Below are 16,908 nucleotides of genomic sequence, written 5' to 3'. Positions count from 1 at the left end.
GCAGCAGGGGACAGGGGCGGCTGGGGGCCAGGACTCCCGTGGGCCCCGAAGGCCCGTGCCCGGAGGCAGACCGGCACCTTCCACGCTCACGGCGGCACCGAGAAATGTGTGCAAACCGACGTTCTGCCTCTGCAGAAACCTGACGCGGATCCGGGAGAGGCTTCACCCCCTGTGCCAACAGCCCACGGAGCTTCGCGAGGAAACCGAAATCGGGAGGTGTCTCGGTCCGAGGAAAACCCGACAAGACCCTGACCGAGAACCCCAATACTCTGGGAACGGAAGGCAGGCGCGTTATTTCCCTCTCACGTACCAGGGACCCGTCCCCCCTGCAAGGCTTGTTAGGCCGGAGGCTGCTGGGCCACCCCAGAATTTCTCCTCCAGCCAGCCTGAGGGAGGGCCAGAGAACGCACACTCCTCACAGGCTATTCCGGAGAGCTGTACCTTAAGAACCGCGATCCTGGGATATTCTCGTCAGCTGCAAGGTTGGCGTCTCCGGGGTGCACACAGCAGGGGAGGGGGCGCCCGGGCCTAGCCGCATTCTGGGCCTGCAGGGAAAAATGCATGTGTTCCGTGAGCAGAGCTGCCTTCACGGCCACGCCGGGAGGCTACAGGACGCCAAAGCCACGGCCGAGTGCTGAGCTACAAGAAATATGCATTTGGTCTTCACCCTGTTCCTGGCACAGAATTCCTAAAACCCTGGGGAACTTCTAAGCGAAAAGAGCTTCAAGGTGTCTTTTGTTATGTTAACGAGCGACTTCTGGAAGCGCCCCGGGGCGGGAGAGGGGGTGGGTAGGTTCCGGAGTCACAGGTTTCCTGATGAATCCCTGGCTAGATCGGCTGGCAGAGGGCAGCACGCAGAGGGAAGCACACTGAAGTGGCAGGGTCCAGGGGTTACAGCCGAGACAGGAGGATCCACAACACTGCAAACAGTTCCTACGGATCCTTTAAGGAAAACGTTTGCTCCTGCCCTGTGCTGCTGGATGCCGGAAACAGGCGTGTCCTCAGTGGACAGCAGGTAAGTTGGGCCCTTTGCCCGTACTGGCTGCTGTATTTCTGATTATGCCCATCATCACACTGATGACTTTTCTGCCAGGAAGATGCTTTTCACCCAGGAGGTCAGTCAGGCATTGCTTCGAAAATGCAGAGCTTTATTGCTTATTCCCAGTAGAGGTCGAAAGAAGGCTGTGTAGCGACGTTAAATGTTAGGAAATAAATTGTCAATAGATACTCGCTTTTTTAAAAGTTTATTTATGCATTTTGAGAGAGACACAGAGAGAGCTTACGTGCAGGAGGGGCACAGAGAGAGAAAATCCCAGGCAGGCTCCACAGTCAGCGTGGAGCCCGACAAGGGGCGTGATCCCACGAACCAGGAGATCGTGACCTGAGCCGAGGTCAAGAATCTGATGTTCATGGGGCAACTGAGTGGCTCAGTCACTTCGGCTGATCCCACGGGTCATGGGTTTGAGCCCCGCATCAGGCTCTGTTGACAGCATGGAGCCTGCTTTGGATTCTCTGTCTCCCTCTCTCTCTGTCTCTCCCCCAGCTCGTGTGCTCTCTCAAAAATATATAAACGTCGGGGGCGCCTGGGTGGCGCAGTCGGTTAAGTGTCCGACTTCAGCCAGGTCACGATCTCGCGGTCCGTGAGTTCGAGCCCCGCGTCGGGCTCTGGGCTGATGGCTCGGAGCCTGGAGCCTGTTTCCGATTCTGTGTCTCCCTCTCTCTCTGCCCCTCCCCCGTTCATGCTCTGTCTCTGTCCCAAAAATAAATAAATGTTGAAAAAAAAAATTAAAAATATATAAACGTCAAAAAAACAAGAGTTGGACACTCAACCATCCTAGCCACCCAGGCGCCCCGGCAGACACCCATTGTTTTTACCGTGATCACCGCTTTCATTGCTCATAGACCCACTGACCGTCCCCTTCATTACCAGAGTACTCAGGTGTCCCGACTGCTCCTGTGACATTGCAAACCTTAGACTTCGGATAAGCCCCGAGGCCCTTACTGTTTCATACTATGAATTAGGTCATGCTGATGACAGTTGTCTAGGTAAGAGCATTCGCACAGGTTTTTGGACAGAATTTACAATAAAACTGAGATGTATTGCCGTCTTCGTGGTCAGTTCTGAGTATGAACTAGGGTTATCCTAGCATTCCAGGAATCCAGGAATTCCTTTCTTTGAGGACACTGGGGGACGTTCAGCTCAGCAGCCGACAGTGACCTTGAAGACATCTGCCACACTGAGCCTTGTGCACTCTGGCTCTGGTCCTGTCTCCCTCTCAGTCAGTCCTGCCAAGAGACATATTGCAAAGAAAATGTTTGTGGCCAAGGGGTGTGAAGGCAGGCGCAGGAGAACCGGCCAGGGGGTGCTGGGTGTTCACTCCTGTTTTTGTCCTTAGTTTCGTTTATGCTGGCATCGCCTTCCCACTGCTCAGTCCGGGTAAACATATCCTAAAGACCATGTAACTATGAATCCATCACTCATTTGTTGGCCACATCGTGAAGGGTATACTACTTTCTAGGAGCCCCATAAAATTTACTAGGTGAGTCTCCGGGTGTGTCCGGAATCGCACAACAGAGAGAAACTGCATTGGGTTTTGATTGCAGGCATCCTGGCCACAGCACCCGACTTCCTCAGCACCCATTCCCGAGGATGGCAGTCGGAAAGAGATGTTGTCTGAGGACTAATCTGGTAGGAGGCAGGGCTAGCATTCAGCCAGTTTGTGCCCATGTGTCCTTTCTGGTGTTCTTCCCGGTGTCTTTCCTGACTGATCCGCCGTGGCCACCACGGTCTATTACTCTAGACACATCGTCTGACTTTTTTCATTATTTTTTTTAATATTTATTTGTTTTTGAGAGATGGAGAGCAATCAGGGGAGGGGGAGAGAGAGAGAGAGAGACAGAGACAGAGACAGAATCTGAAGCAGGCTCTAGGCTCCGAGCTGTCAGCACAGAGCCTGACGTGGGGCTCGAACTCACAAGCTGTGAGATCATGACCTGAGCCGAAGTCAGACGCTTAACTGACTGAGCCACCCAGGCACCCCTATGCTGTCTGACTTTTAAATGGATAGCCAACATGTGACGGGAATTAACCGACAGTGACAAATGTACGTGTTCTCTGATGTGTATTGATCCAGGTTGGATGGAGAAAATCGTGAGTTGTGTTTCTCTGTTTATCCATTCTGCAAAAATTAACTTCATGTTGTTAAAACATATAAATGTACCTCGAGTTGTACATCGTCGACAAGATGAACCACCCCTCCATTAGTTGCCTGTGTCCTTTGCTTGCTGCAAAACAGCAGATATGCATTTTCCTTTCATCCTAGTGAAAGCTGGCTAGCAAATGAATTCTCAGAGTTGACCCGTGTTGCCCTGCAAGCTTATAGAAAATGCCTTTATTGCAGTCACCAACTGGGTGGCATACTTCTGTATTGGTTAGAGGTGTTTTGCAAGCAGTTTTGTATCATAAATGCGAAACTAACTATGGTAGATTATGTTACTGGTCGTTATTGTTATTTTATATGAATAGATGCTCATCAAAATTCACCCTATCCCAGATATTAAAATAGATACATTTAAGACCTCAGACACCTGGATAGGAGGTGGGAAGCCTGGATGGGAAAAGCCTATTTAATTCGTGCGGCTGTCTGCTCTGTTAGTTTATCTTTATCTGAGATGTGATTTACGGAGAGCTGCTTGTGCCTCAAGGAGAATAATTAGAATCAAGATGTGATTGTTAATGCTTATTTATTTTGAGAGAGAGAGAGAGAGAGAGAGTGTGTGAGCAGGGGAGGGACAGAGAGAGAGAGAGATGCAGAATCCAAAGCAGGCTCCAGGCTCCAAGCTGTCAGCACAGAACCCGACACGGGGCTTGAACCCATGAACTGTGAGGTCATGACCTGACCCAAGTGGGATGCTTAACCGACTGAGCCATCCAGGTGACCCAAGATATGATTTTTAAAAATTTACTAATATTTTATTTTGTAGTGCTTATACTCATCTGGGTTTTTTTTTGTGTTCTAATAGAGAAAAAAAAAAATATCATCAGGGTCTGAGCTAAAGAATCTTGAGAGAATCTTTCCTGGGGCGCCTGCGTGGCTCAGTTGGTTAAGTGCCTGAATGTTGATGTGGGCTCAAGTCATGATCCCAGGGTCATGGGTTTGAGCCCCAAGCCAGGCTCCACACTGGGCACAGAGCCTGCTTAAGATCCTCTCTCTGCCCCTCCCCCCTGCAAGCACACTCACATGTTCTCTCTCTCAAAAGAAAGTATGTAGGTCTTGCATTTTCAGAGAGAGGACAGTTTTAACCAGTGCTATTTTAAATGTTTTTGTACAAATGTGCAATTGTGTGATTATATGATGTTAAATGGATGCATATTGGTAATAAAATGCCTTACTCTGCACAGTCTTGAATCTGAAGTACGTTATTTGAAATTTATTTCAACGTATTTAGACGGTGATGATTGAGTACCGTAAAGGCCCGTTAAAAAAGTGCTTCTCTGTGCTATATGTTCAAGTTTATCTCCAAGTCAGACCATGCTGCTTCTCTCTCTAGTACACACAATATAATGATCTCCCTTTAGATAATGCAACTACACCCGGTATGATTACAAGCAAAACGTGTCATTTAAAAAAAGATTTCTAGGATTTGTCTTCTGGCAATATCGAATTCCGACTTGTAACTAGGCAGTCAGAATTATCTATTGCAATTCCAATCACTGAACAACGTTCTCTTGTGTTTGTGTATCAATCATATGGGAGCTGTAACAGTGTAGACGCTGCACAAATGCTTTAAAGTAAATGGGTTAATGGAAATAGAGACAGTTCCTTTAGTAAAAGGGTTTTGAATCTGCATCTCGGAGCCTGTAATTTGCAATTGTCGTTACCCACAAAGTTTGTCTTATCGTCCTGGCGCATTTCTATTTTTTTCTTAAAAAGCTACTAATTCATTCTTCAGTCTGTTTTCAAACTTTTGGGCACTGGTTTCCTTCATACTCTATCAATAGATGACTCATGCCAGTCATGTAGATTAGATTCCAGGTGTGTCCATCACAAGAGCCAAATATTTCTACTGAATATGGTTTTTTGAGCTTTGGATTATCTACTTGCTGTTGAGTCCCATGGGTTAGACACTGGTTTCCTAGAACCACATCTATTTCATGCTGGCAGCCTCAAACGAAACAAAAAAAATAATACCCAAATAAAAAATATGAGCATAATCTGTAAAGATGTGCCCATGTACGTGTGTGTAAAAACTGCCAAGTCGTTGTTTTTGCTTTAAGTAACAACAGAAAGATCCACCATCACTTCAGCTGTGTTTAGCAGGTGTGAAGTCCTTCCCCGGTCTGTGGGGTCCTCGCTTAGATGATCTAAGATCGAGATGCCAACTGTAGACTCTTCAATTCAAATGATTTACTATCTTTATATTTTAATAGCCTGAATTCGTAACATTATAATCAAGACGCGGCAGTGGGAGAGAAAATAATGTGCGTGACCGCACGGAGAAGAGACGCCAGTCTGACACAGGTCGAAACCGGGCTGACCCACGTGGAAATAAGTCCACAGCACGCGCCTCAGGAGTAGCGGGGAAGTTATTATGGTACGATAAATGAAGGCCCCTGTTATCTTTTTATGGATGGTAATCTGTTAAAGGGTATCGTGCATAAAGAGTATTATTGCCTAAACGTCACAAATATAAACATATTTCAACTTATTTTTAGAGAGTAATTTGCTGTGTTGTTAATAGTGCTAAAAATTAACTGGCATTAAAATGGAACGAAGCTTCTGAATAAAATTTAGGGCACAGTACACATAACACCCACCACGCACACACACGCACACATCAGTGCACACACAATATGCTCTCTTGCTGTAAGAGTTTGGAAGTTGAAAAAATATATATATACTTTCAAAATCCTGAGGTCAAACATAATTCTGGGGTCAAAACATACTCTTGCGACTGTGCACGACATAGTGAAATAAAATATGTTTTACGGGTGTCAAAGCAGGAACAAAAAGCAGTGCTTAAAAATCTTGGTATTTGAGGGGCGCCTGGGTGGCGCAGTCGGTTAAGCGTCCGACTTCAGCCAGGTCACGATCTCGCGGTCCGGGAGTTCGAGCCCCGCGTCGGGCTCTGGGCTGATGGCTCGGAGCCTGGAGCCTGTTTCCGATTCTGTGTCTCCCTCTCTCTCTGCCCCTCGCCCGTTCATGCTCTGTCTCTCTCTGTCCCAAAAATAAATAAAAAACGTTGAAAAAAAAATTAAAAAAAAAAAAATCTTGGTATTTGAAAGATGAATTTATGGCCGCCTAAATCCTCGAGTGGAAAGACTGAAATGCCTTTATTTCGACTGCTCGTTGCCTGCAAAAAGCCACCAGCATGATAAAGAGCCGTGGAACTGTTCTGGAAGCGTTCTTCTACTGTATAAAAACTGTGGCCACTCTTCTCTTCCTCAACCCCTGCCCCCACCTCGTCAACATCCTTATCACATGTTCTATGGCCCAGTGGCTTCGAGTCAGGCACTAACCACACTGCCTTTTGTCCTCTGGCAAAGATAATGCATCTGGGTTTCCTTAGTGACATTCTAAACACAGGTTTTCTGTCCTTCTGTACGGAGTACACAGTCTGGGTGGATGCCTGATGTGTGCGAGGCCCCCACCCCCATCTACACACCACGCTGGCTCCCAGGGTGGCCTCTGCGCTCCGTCCAGCCTGGCATTGTCAGGGGTGGGGGCGCTGCGTGAGGTCCTGAGGTCGCTCTCCAGCGTCCTGCCCCACAGCCACAGGGGGCTTTTGTGCCCTGCCTTCTTGATTTGCTTCTACTTTCTGTTGTTGCCATCTGAGTAAATTACACCGTGAAGAAAGTTTGCCTCTGGGAAGAGGGAGCTGGAGTGCCTACTGAGAATTTTACGTGCATAAATGTGGGGCCAGGGAGACTCGGGGTTCGGGAGAAGGCAGGGGGGAGGGAGAGGCATGTCGGATGCTGTGCCCCGCTATGAAAATACCAAGAGATGGGGCTGGGAAGGTGGGCAACAGGAAGAGGAATGCAGTTATGACTGCTCTCATCAAATTCTGTCCCCGCAGACTGATGTCAGGAAAAAATCTATCGGAGAAACAGAGTCCCGAGGTCTCTGGAAAGTAGGGATTTCGGAGGTCACCGGGAGATGGGAGTCAATAATATTTATGCTTCTTTTCAGCTAAGAGAATCACCGTGTAATCATTTCTGGAGGACACCTGCAGCACCGGCTTTGGTCAACAGGACCACGGACACAAACAAAACACACACACTCACTTCCCTCCGGGATGTGACATGGTGGACCAGCCCTGGATGCAGGCACACGTGGGAGATGTGGAAGCTGACGACTTCAGGCAAGACTCTTCCCCTCTCCTCCGTGGCTTCCTCAGTGGGCTGTCCGGGAGGGGCTGAGAGAGAATGTCGGCCGCTACGAGCTTGACCGTCTTTAAGTGTGCTCGGGGGTGAGGGCGAGGGGAGGGAGAACCGTGAGCCATCACTGTCCTGGGGCCGATTTAACCAAATGCCTAGGGGGAAATCTGGCTCTCAGATAGGCTGGCGCTTAAACATGAATGATATACATGTTACTCATGGTACAGCGGAGGGAAAGACATCACTCACAGGAAGTGATTACAGTTCTTTATCTTCTGGGCCCCAGTCGCTAAGGAAATTCTGACTGAGTGAGCCAAAGAAATCAGTCCCTTCGGAGCTCAGGCTAGTTAGTCATGACAGCTCGTGTTTGCTGTTATTAATAGCGGCCGCATTTACCAAGTGGACAGACCTGCAGACCTAAGCACAAGTCCGTGTGCACGAGCTCGCTTTGATGCACATTTGAGGTAAACACAGCCCAGCCCCATTTTTCAAATAAAGAAATCGAGAGCCTCAGTCTGGCAGGAAGGAAGACTCCAATGGAGGCTTTCGAAGTTCGAGTGCCATTCCTTCTGCTCTTAGAGCTCTTTGGCTTAGACGCGGGCCTCTGTGAGCTTTCTCGCGGAGTCATGCCAGCGCAGGCCAGGCACCGGTCATGCTGTGCCACGCGGTCAGACTCGTCCGTACGTGCTAGCGGCAGGTGCCGTGAGTCCCCGAGTTTTAGTCAGAAGAAAAATGCCAAATCATGTTTGACTTTTACCAACAAGTTTCCTCGGGCCCGGAGCGGGAGCTGTCTTCCGGCATAATTAACTCGGAAGACGTGCGTGTCTCTGGGAGCTAGAGGGCTTGACGGAGGTCCTGATGTAGATGAATGTCACATACTTTCGTGAGGCTGCTTTATTCCTTTTTGAAATGTCATCTCGGGAATCGTTCATTTCTCCGGAGACGGGCAGCTTTTATTTCCACGGGCAAACACGCGGTTTCACACGGGATGTCTTTCAGTCTTGGCGAGGCAACGAGAAGAAGAAACACGGGACTTGTTTAGGGCTGCAGTGATAACTGATTGAATGTGAGCTTCACTGTCAAAATCAGAACTTTCCCATACTATCTGAGGAATGAAAACACATCCTGATTAGTAATCCTCACCAAGTTCGGAAGGTTAGAGGTGATTCAGTCTCCGTGAACGTGGTCTGGTCGTATTTTAAGAAGGGCCTCTGAATCATGTGGAGTTGTGTCAAGATATGTGTGATGTTATGTTATTTTAAAAAGGCAGCTTGGAGAGAGGAAATTGAACCATCTTTTTTCAAAAAACTCTGCCCTTTAATGGAAGAAAAGGGCAGGTCATTTCCCACACATCTCACTTACTCTGCGCAATGTGGGCTGTGATGTATTTTTACCACAGACATATTCTTAATGTGCTCTCATATAACCTTACTTACTTAGGGTATTTTAAGTTTGTAACTTGAGCTGTTCTTACTTAATATTTATTGATAGATGTGATTAAATGCATGACTTATAATCAAATAAAATTTACTATTGATCTATTTTTCTCTTGATGGCTTAGCCATCTGGAGGGATGGCTGTGTAGACATATGTACTGTTGTATGAGTATAAAAAATGCATAATTCTAAGCGAACTTCTCAACTTTTCTCAACTCAGAAAAAGAGGAATAGAATCCATCTTCTTTATCTTCCTGAGTTGTAACAACATATTTGAAAGTCCTCGGACAGTAACAAAACAGTGCTGGTGGGTCAGACAACAGCTAGGTCAGGATACCCTGTTAGGCTGGTTGGTAACTTGATGGCTCAGAATCAGGTATATATTATCTATTGCAGCCCCGTGAGGTGAAAGGCATCCCGGGGTGGGGGTGGGGGTGGGGGGGGGCAGGGAGGGGCTGGCTTCATGTGGTAAATCCACTCTGGGTTCATCATTCAGTCGATCTGTCAAGCACATTGTTGGAGGCATTCCCGGCCCCTCAACAGAAACCCTGAGCCAGTGAACCACTCTCAGTAGATTCACCACGAGCCAAACTTCGAATTCGTCCCGTCTTAATCCCATATGTTAAGGTAACTGCCATTCTTATTCTCCAGATTGCTGCTGATACAAATTGTCCATCGTGCAGCTCTTTTGGTGTGTACCACACCCCATCACAGATTTGGGACTACTCACAGGCCACGATGGAAGGAGAATGGTGAGAGCAGATCTTAACAAGGATTATCAGTGAGTTCTCGGAGCCGGGGGCCTTAGGGCTCCATCATGAGAAGGGGACAAATTTCCTGAGGATTCCACTGGCAAAGAAGGCAAAGGAGGCTGCCAGAATTAGGAAGTCAAGATCCCTAGCTTCATCAGAATTTCCTCATATAAACCAAACTTCCAAATCCCATTTCTTTCCAATAAATGTCCTAATGCTAATAAAAGAGACCCTGTGAATTTGGGAATTCAAATTGGGCTGTAATCCCTCCACCTGCAGGATGAGACTTGGGGTTTAATTTTCAGAAATCTTGGCCCTCTGGCTACAGGAGATAGGATTTCTTACACGGCCATTCCAGGCGCTTTTGGATTCCTTACATAGACCTTAATCTGGGAATTTAAAGCCCCACGCTCACCGTTTCCTTTTCCTAAGTTAGCATAGTTCGAAGTAACCAACCGATCCAATTATACTCCTTGTTCCCATCACGACGTTCTCAATAAATGCCTGGCCACCCAGAGCCTGGTCCTCAGTAGGCACTTACTTGCACGTACATAAAGGTGAAAATTTGAGGAGCTATTTCGCCACTATATTCTCCACACTCCTTTACCACTGGAAATAGGGTCATTAGTGCCTTTACATCTAATCAGACCAGAGACGAGTTCCAGAAAACCCAGAGATAACTCAGAGAGCTCATCCTTAAGATTCTGTTCCTCTGCAACCACTCTCAATACCACACTCTGCATTAGTCAAATTTAAGTCAGGGAAGCACAACAACTGTGTAGGCTTGTGTTCGAGTGTTTGATCTGCAGAAGTGGGAGGCAGGCCATCTCTGTATGGTTGTTGGAGCTTAATGTCCACAGAGGGGCAGGCGGGAAGGAAGATGGAAATGGGATGGAGGAAATAAGAAGATGATTATAAACACAGACTGAAATCCACGTCCTTCTTGTCGCCTTGGCCCCCGGGCATGGTCGCATGGGGGAGCCGCAGACATGGCACTCTATCTGCATTGTTGACCAGATGGCCAGGACTTTCTCCTCGGGTTTTCTAATTTCTTCAGGGAAACTGCTTAATGGTTTTTTTTTTTTTCATGTTTATTTATTTTTGAGAAAGAGAAAGAGACAGAGTGTGAGAGAGGCAGGGGCAGAGAGAGAGACACACACAGAATCCGAAGCAGGCTCCAGGCTCCGAGCTGTCACCACAGAGCCCAACACAGGGCTGGGATGCACAGACTGCAGGATCATGACCTGAGCTAAAGTCGGACACTTAACCAACTGAGTCACCCAGGGGCCCCTTAATGGCTATTTTTAAGTCATCTAGAAGCATTCTTAAAAACCAGCCCACAGCTGTTACATTTTGGTTGTTCTTCCAGAAAGTTATTTTCGGATCTTTCTTGGTCACATCGTCCATCAGCAACAATATAATATTTGTAAAATAACGTGTGCACGGCACATGGCACAGATGGGCTTTGGGCTAGCTTCACATGTAAGAACCCTTCCTGGCCTTCCATGATGGATAACATTTCACTGCCCGGTGCACAGTTTAAGCATCCCTGTCTGTGTCCTGATCTGACAGGCGAGGAACGGACGATGACGCGGTCAGTCACTGGATTGCCACAGTTGGAACTGGGTTGTCACTTCTTTACTGGGCTGCGTTTGGGAGAGCAGTGAAATAACAAAACTCGAAGAAGAAGCACATGCAGCTGGGCGTAGCCTGAGGACCTGGGAGCAAAGACCCCAGGCAGCGGGGAGGAGCCCAGCTAGGACCTGTGCGTGGGCTCCGCGCTCTCCCTGTGCTGGTCTTGTGTTGAGGTTGGCCACCAAAAGAAGGCGATGGCCTGTGAATGGCCACAGACCACATACCTAAGTTGAGCCAGAGTACAAACCCAGAGCTGCTTGCTAATGACCTTCAGGTAAACAGCGGGACTGGGGTCACTTCCTGCTGCCAGGTTTTGACGAAGGGAGGGTATTTTAAAATGTGCTCTAAGAAGATGAGGCTTAAGCACAGGTTTATGGAGCAGACGTTCACTTGACAGAAACCCTGCAGGCAGCTGAGACACAGGACAGGCCCTCTGCTCCAGGATCAGAGTTAGAGAGTTTGTTTAGGGAAAGGCAAAAGGCATAATGTCAACATGAAAAAAAGAACCCAAACACAAAGTCTCAAACTAATTGCTTAGAAGATAATTTGGGAGGCGGGGCAGGGGGGAGTTGGGATTAAATATCTAAACTTTATGATATTCAGCATCTTTGTAACATGTGATTGAAACCTCTGCTTTAAGAGTCTCAAAATGTATCTTTGTTATGTCCTTTGAAGAAACAACAGACAAAATCCTTCCTGACCTACGGACTGATGTGTCTCCTGTCCCAGGCAAATTTCTCAAAAACACTGATTATATGGCTTGCTTCCATTCCCTTACCATCTTCCCACTTATTTTTTTAAGTTTTATTTATTTATTTTTGGGGGTGGGGGGAGGGATAGAGAGAAGGAGAGTGAGAGAATTCCAACGTGGGGCTCGAACCCACAAACCGTGAGACCATGATCTGAGCCTAAGAGTCGGATGCTTAACCAACTGAACCACCCACGTGCTGCCCCACTTTCCCACTTGTCAACGCCCTTTCACCTGATTTCCAAAGGTGTCCTAGGAATGGCTAGAGTGTTTGACAGACAGAATGTGGCCTCCTTATTAGAAGAAAGGGGGAAAGAGGGTGAAGTTGTCTGTCTGCTGAGCAGGGCACCACTTACTCTAAAAGCCCGAGGGAAACAAAGTCAAACGTGACCGTTCAGCTACAGGTGAAATCCTGCATCTTTGAGGCTGTACGTTTGCATATTTACTTGGCTGAAGATTCACAGTGACTTTTGTACCGTACAACTGTTCCCACTTTGAAATACATGTTTTTATCAAAAAACAAAAACCCCATTACTCCGCGGACATATCCTAAGGTCAGCCTGGCCCTCATGTCAGCAAATGCAATGACGACCTCCGTGCAGCTTCCTGGGCCACTCAAGAGCATTTGTCACTGCTGCTGACTTCTCACTTTGGGAAACTCCATCGTGGCCATCTCATCTTCTCGTATCACCGATCTGGTCTCTCAACCTCCTTCTCCATCCCATCTGTGAACAGGAGTCAGTCTCGTGCTGGGGTTTCTTAGACTAGGTCTTTGTTCTTATCCTAGGTCGTCTCCCTAGTCACTCAGGTGGTTCCGATGGTCAGCCGAACATCAGTGCGTCTGATGTATGAAAGCAGCCGGAACCACTCTCTGGAGATTGGGAAGCACCCGTCCACACTGCACACCCACAGCCTCCACCATGTTTCACCTTGGGTCACTTTCTACCCCTATTGGCTTCCCACCCTGGTCCAAACCTGCCATCATCTCTTTCCCCAAATGCCCCAAAGCTACTAACTGTTGTCCTTGTGCTCATTCTAATGACCGTCTAGTAACGTCATGCTGTAATCAGAAGGATTTTCAAGATGAAAGTTGTTATCATGTGACCATTCTTCTAAAACCCTTCTAAAAACCAAGAGCCTGATTATGGCCCAGATGCCTCTCTAGGGTCTGATTTTTGTCTTCTATGGCTGTGCCCTTCTCATTACTCCTTCTCTTCTGTGTTTCACACACTTTGCTCTTTTCTGGTTCCTTCCGTGTGCCAGCTTTCACCCCGCCGAAGGTGTCTGCACATCAGCTCTCTGCCTTCGACCCCCAACGACCCCTTTTCTGGTTAACCTCAAATCATCCCTCAGACCCAAGTCCCTCCAGGAGGACACCAGCCGCCCTCTCGTCCAGCTCTGCTACTTGTCTTCCTTGACCTGGGTTCTACCCTTTTGCCTCGGTCTCTTGACTCTCCTTCCCCAGAGCTGCCAGCGTGCCTTCGACCCTCTGGAAGGCTGCTTTCAACATGATGTTGAGGGGCGCCTGGGTGGCTCAGTAGGTTGAGTGTCCGACTTTGGCTTAGGTCACGATCTCACAGATCATGGGTTCGGGCCCTGCGCCGGGCTCTGTGCTGATAGCTCAGAGCCTGCAGCCTGCTTCGGATTCTGTCTCCCTCTCTCTCTCTCTCTCTCTCTCTCTCTCTGCCCCTCCCCTACTCGCACTGTCTGTCTCTCTCTCTCTCTCTCTCTCTCTCTCTCTCTCTCTCTCAAAAATAAATAAAAATTTAAAAAATGTAAACAGCATGTTGAAACCTATCCCAAGAGTTTCTGGTTCAGCAGGTTGGGAGTGAGGCCTGAGAATCTGCATTTCTAACAAGTCTCCCATTCATGCTGCGACTCAGGGACCATACCCTGAAAACCACTGCTTTGAAGGGATCCTACACCTGATGCCTTTTCCCTCCACAGGAAGATAAGCTCCACTGGGCTTGGGAGCATGACTATTTTGGTGTATCAATATCTCTCTAGTGTAGTACGGTCTCCTAGGACAGATGTTCAACAAATAAGCTTTTGATCGAATGATTATTAGAAAAAGTAAATTATAAATCATTTGCTCTAGTAAATAAAATGATCTGCTGACCAATACGTAATAAATTTACCTAAATCTTAAGTATGTTAGCTCAACCAAGTATTTCCACTCCCCCCTCTAGTGTAATTTCTGCTTCTTGTATATTTCCCTTGTAATATATTATAAACACTTTTAATTGCAGTGAAAAAACACACAACATAATATTTATCATCTTAGCCATTTCTGAGTGCACAGTTTAGTCACGTTAAGTATAACGTTATACAACCCATCTCTAGACTGTTTTCATTTTGGGAAACCGAAACTCTAAACAGGAGCTCCCTCTCTCCCTTCCCCCAGCCCTGGCGACTGCCAATCTACTTCTGTCTCTATGAATCTGATGCTCTGGGTACCTCACATAAGTGGACTCATACAGTATTTGCATTTTTGTGACCAGCTTATCTCACTTAGCATGATGTCCTCAAAGTGCTTCCATGTTAGCATAGGTTAGAATTTCTTTCCGTTCGGAGACTGAATAATATTCGACATTTTGTTTAACCATTCATCTCTCAGTGGACGCTTGGATGGCTTCCACGTTTTGGCTTTTGTGAATAATGCTTCTGTGACTATGGCTCTACAAAGATCTCTTCATATCCTTGCTTCTCGTGGGTAAAAACCCAGAAGGAGAATTTCTGGGTCATACAGTCATTATATTTTCAACTTTCTGAGGAACTGCCATACTGTTTTCTGTAGTGGACACCCCATTTTACCTTTCTCCCAACAGTGCCCAAGGGTTCTAATCTCCTCACATCCTTGCCAAAACTTATTTTTTTTTTTTTTATTAGTAGCCATCCTAATGGATGTTAAGTGGTGTCTCCTTGTGTTTTTTATTTGCATTTCCCTAATGATTAGTGATGTCGAATATCTTTCCATAGGCTTGTTGGGATATTTGGAGAAACATTTTCTTTAAAGAAACATCTATTCAAGTCCTTTGTCCATTTTCAAAGCAGTTTGTTTGTTTTTTGTCTGTTTTTGATCTTCTGTGATATTTTGAAAGTCCTAAAATGAAAAATTAACTTAATGGGCATTGTCCTTTCTCAGCAATAAATTACCTTTGCAGATTGTATACACCATCGTGGATAAATGTCTTCTATCTGGAAGCACTGAGGAAAGGATATTGTATTTATAAGTGGCTACTTCATTTTTATTCTTTCATTTTAGCCCAAAAAGCTAACCAACTGTCCTTCTGTGGCCTACAGTGGAGGCACAGGAAGAGGGATGGTGGGACAATCCTTTGTTCTACTCCAGATGCACAAATCCCGGGTGAACATTTGGGGCTGTTTCAAAAGGCACATTCTGCTTAAAATATTGTCCACCCCACCCCCCACCCCCCATCTAGGGTACAGATGCAAAAGAAGGGGCTCACAATGGGTCGATGGGAGAGCAAACAGACTTGGGTATAAAGGGGATGCCCTTAGTAGAAAAGAGTCTCCCTGTCTCCTTGCCTGGATCTCTCATTCTTCCTGGTCCCTGCGTCCAGTTGGACTATAATTCCCAGACTTCCTGGTGATTAAGTTCTCGTCAGTAGAACATGAGTCAGTAAAATATAAACATATGAGAGGACGTGTTCAACTTGTACTTAAAAGGACCTCTCTTTCCTTCTGGCGGGACGTAAGTTGCGAAGATTAGAGCGCCTCGGGGAGGTACATGCTTGAGGATGGCACACTGCCTGACTCACCTGGTCCCGGAGGCGAATCCTTGGCGTGGAGCCTGTCTACCCACCCTGGACCATCCCCTGACAGAGAAAGAAACCTCCATCTGGTGTGAATCATCGCATTTGGAGGCACGTTGTTATATCAGGTTGCTCCTCACCCTGCTCATGCATTCTTCTTTACTTTTCATCTAACACTTGCTTAAGTCACTTTGCAGATCTAAACATGACTTTTTGGTAGACCTGGGTACAGCTCACTGGAAAGTACAGACCAAAACCTTCCATCTTTTCGTTGAGAAAACCAAAATCACGTGCACAGGAAACACATAAGTGATGAAGTATATTACCAAGAGCCTATTTGAATAATATTGACAGGGTCTAAAATCCTGATTGGAAAGCAAATCAGAACCTTCTAGAAAGTCAGAGCAGCTTGGAGAAGGGACTGATAGAAGCTGGAGTGGCCTTTACAAGGTTTCTGGGAGAAGGGACCTGGAGTCAAATCTCAAGAGCTGTAAGTGTGTATAGGCTGGGGAACCCAAACTGTACCTGGCTCAGGAGAAGGAAGAGATATTCCACCTGAAGTGTCTCTCCCTTCTGTGTCTCTTCAGGAAGAAGAGAGACTTCCAGGCTCACCCATCTGGGCTGCCAGTCCCTGAGTTCTCAACTCTGAGGGCTGGACGTGAGACTTTGTGGCAGGGAGATTTTCACGATGGCACCTCTGGGGGGTGCACGTGCCTGTGCTTAGAACCTTTCTCCCCGGTTTATCCTGTTGGCCTCTCCCCGCCCCCGCACCTCAACTTGGATGTCGCTTCCCCTGGAGCTTTGCCCGGCTCTGAACCCGCATCCCGTGCCCATCACGTAGAGGTACCTTGACTTTCCATGACCACCCTTGCGGTACGAGGCCTCAGTTCCCAGGGAACTCCGTGGAACCACCAGCTGTATGTGGACCTATGCCTTCTTTTGTTCAAAGAATCATTCCCGGTGCTTAATAGCTAGGAAGAAAAAAAACAAGTGACCTTAACAGATGTACCTTCAGTAAATGAATAGATGGATATTAGTGCTTTTGGACAAGATCAAAACAGGGACTACACTGCACTGAAATTGATCCTAAGGTAGATAATACTGCGTGTCTCCCCAGAAAGGTGGAAATTTTCCAAATGACAAGTTGTTCTATTAACAATATGTGGTCACATGGGAAGTTTGC

The 16,908-nt window shown here is 47.0% G+C and overlaps 1 long non-coding RNA gene across 1 annotated transcript; it reads left to right on the top strand.

Annotated features, from left to right (window-relative positions):
* Positions 1–779: 779 nt before the first annotated feature.
* On the top strand, positions 780–7,443 carry LOC121014888 (uncharacterized). The gene is made up of 3 exons (XR_005783483.1): positions 780–1,015; positions 5,432–5,595; positions 7,191–7,443. It is a non-coding gene; the product is annotated as an uncharacterized LOC121014888 (long non-coding RNA).
* The last annotated feature ends 9,465 nt before the right edge of the window (positions 7,444–16,908 follow it).

The sequence above is a fragment of the Herpailurus yagouaroundi genome, unplaced genomic scaffold (assembly GCF_014898765.1).
Source record: "Herpailurus yagouaroundi ecotype Mexico unplaced genomic scaffold, PumYag 203, whole genome shotgun sequence".
Classification (NCBI taxonomy): Eukaryota; Metazoa; Chordata; class Mammalia; order Carnivora; family Felidae; genus Herpailurus; species Herpailurus yagouaroundi.
Note: the sequence above shows the minus strand (reverse complement) of the source record. Positions and strands in the feature narration are given on the sequence as shown.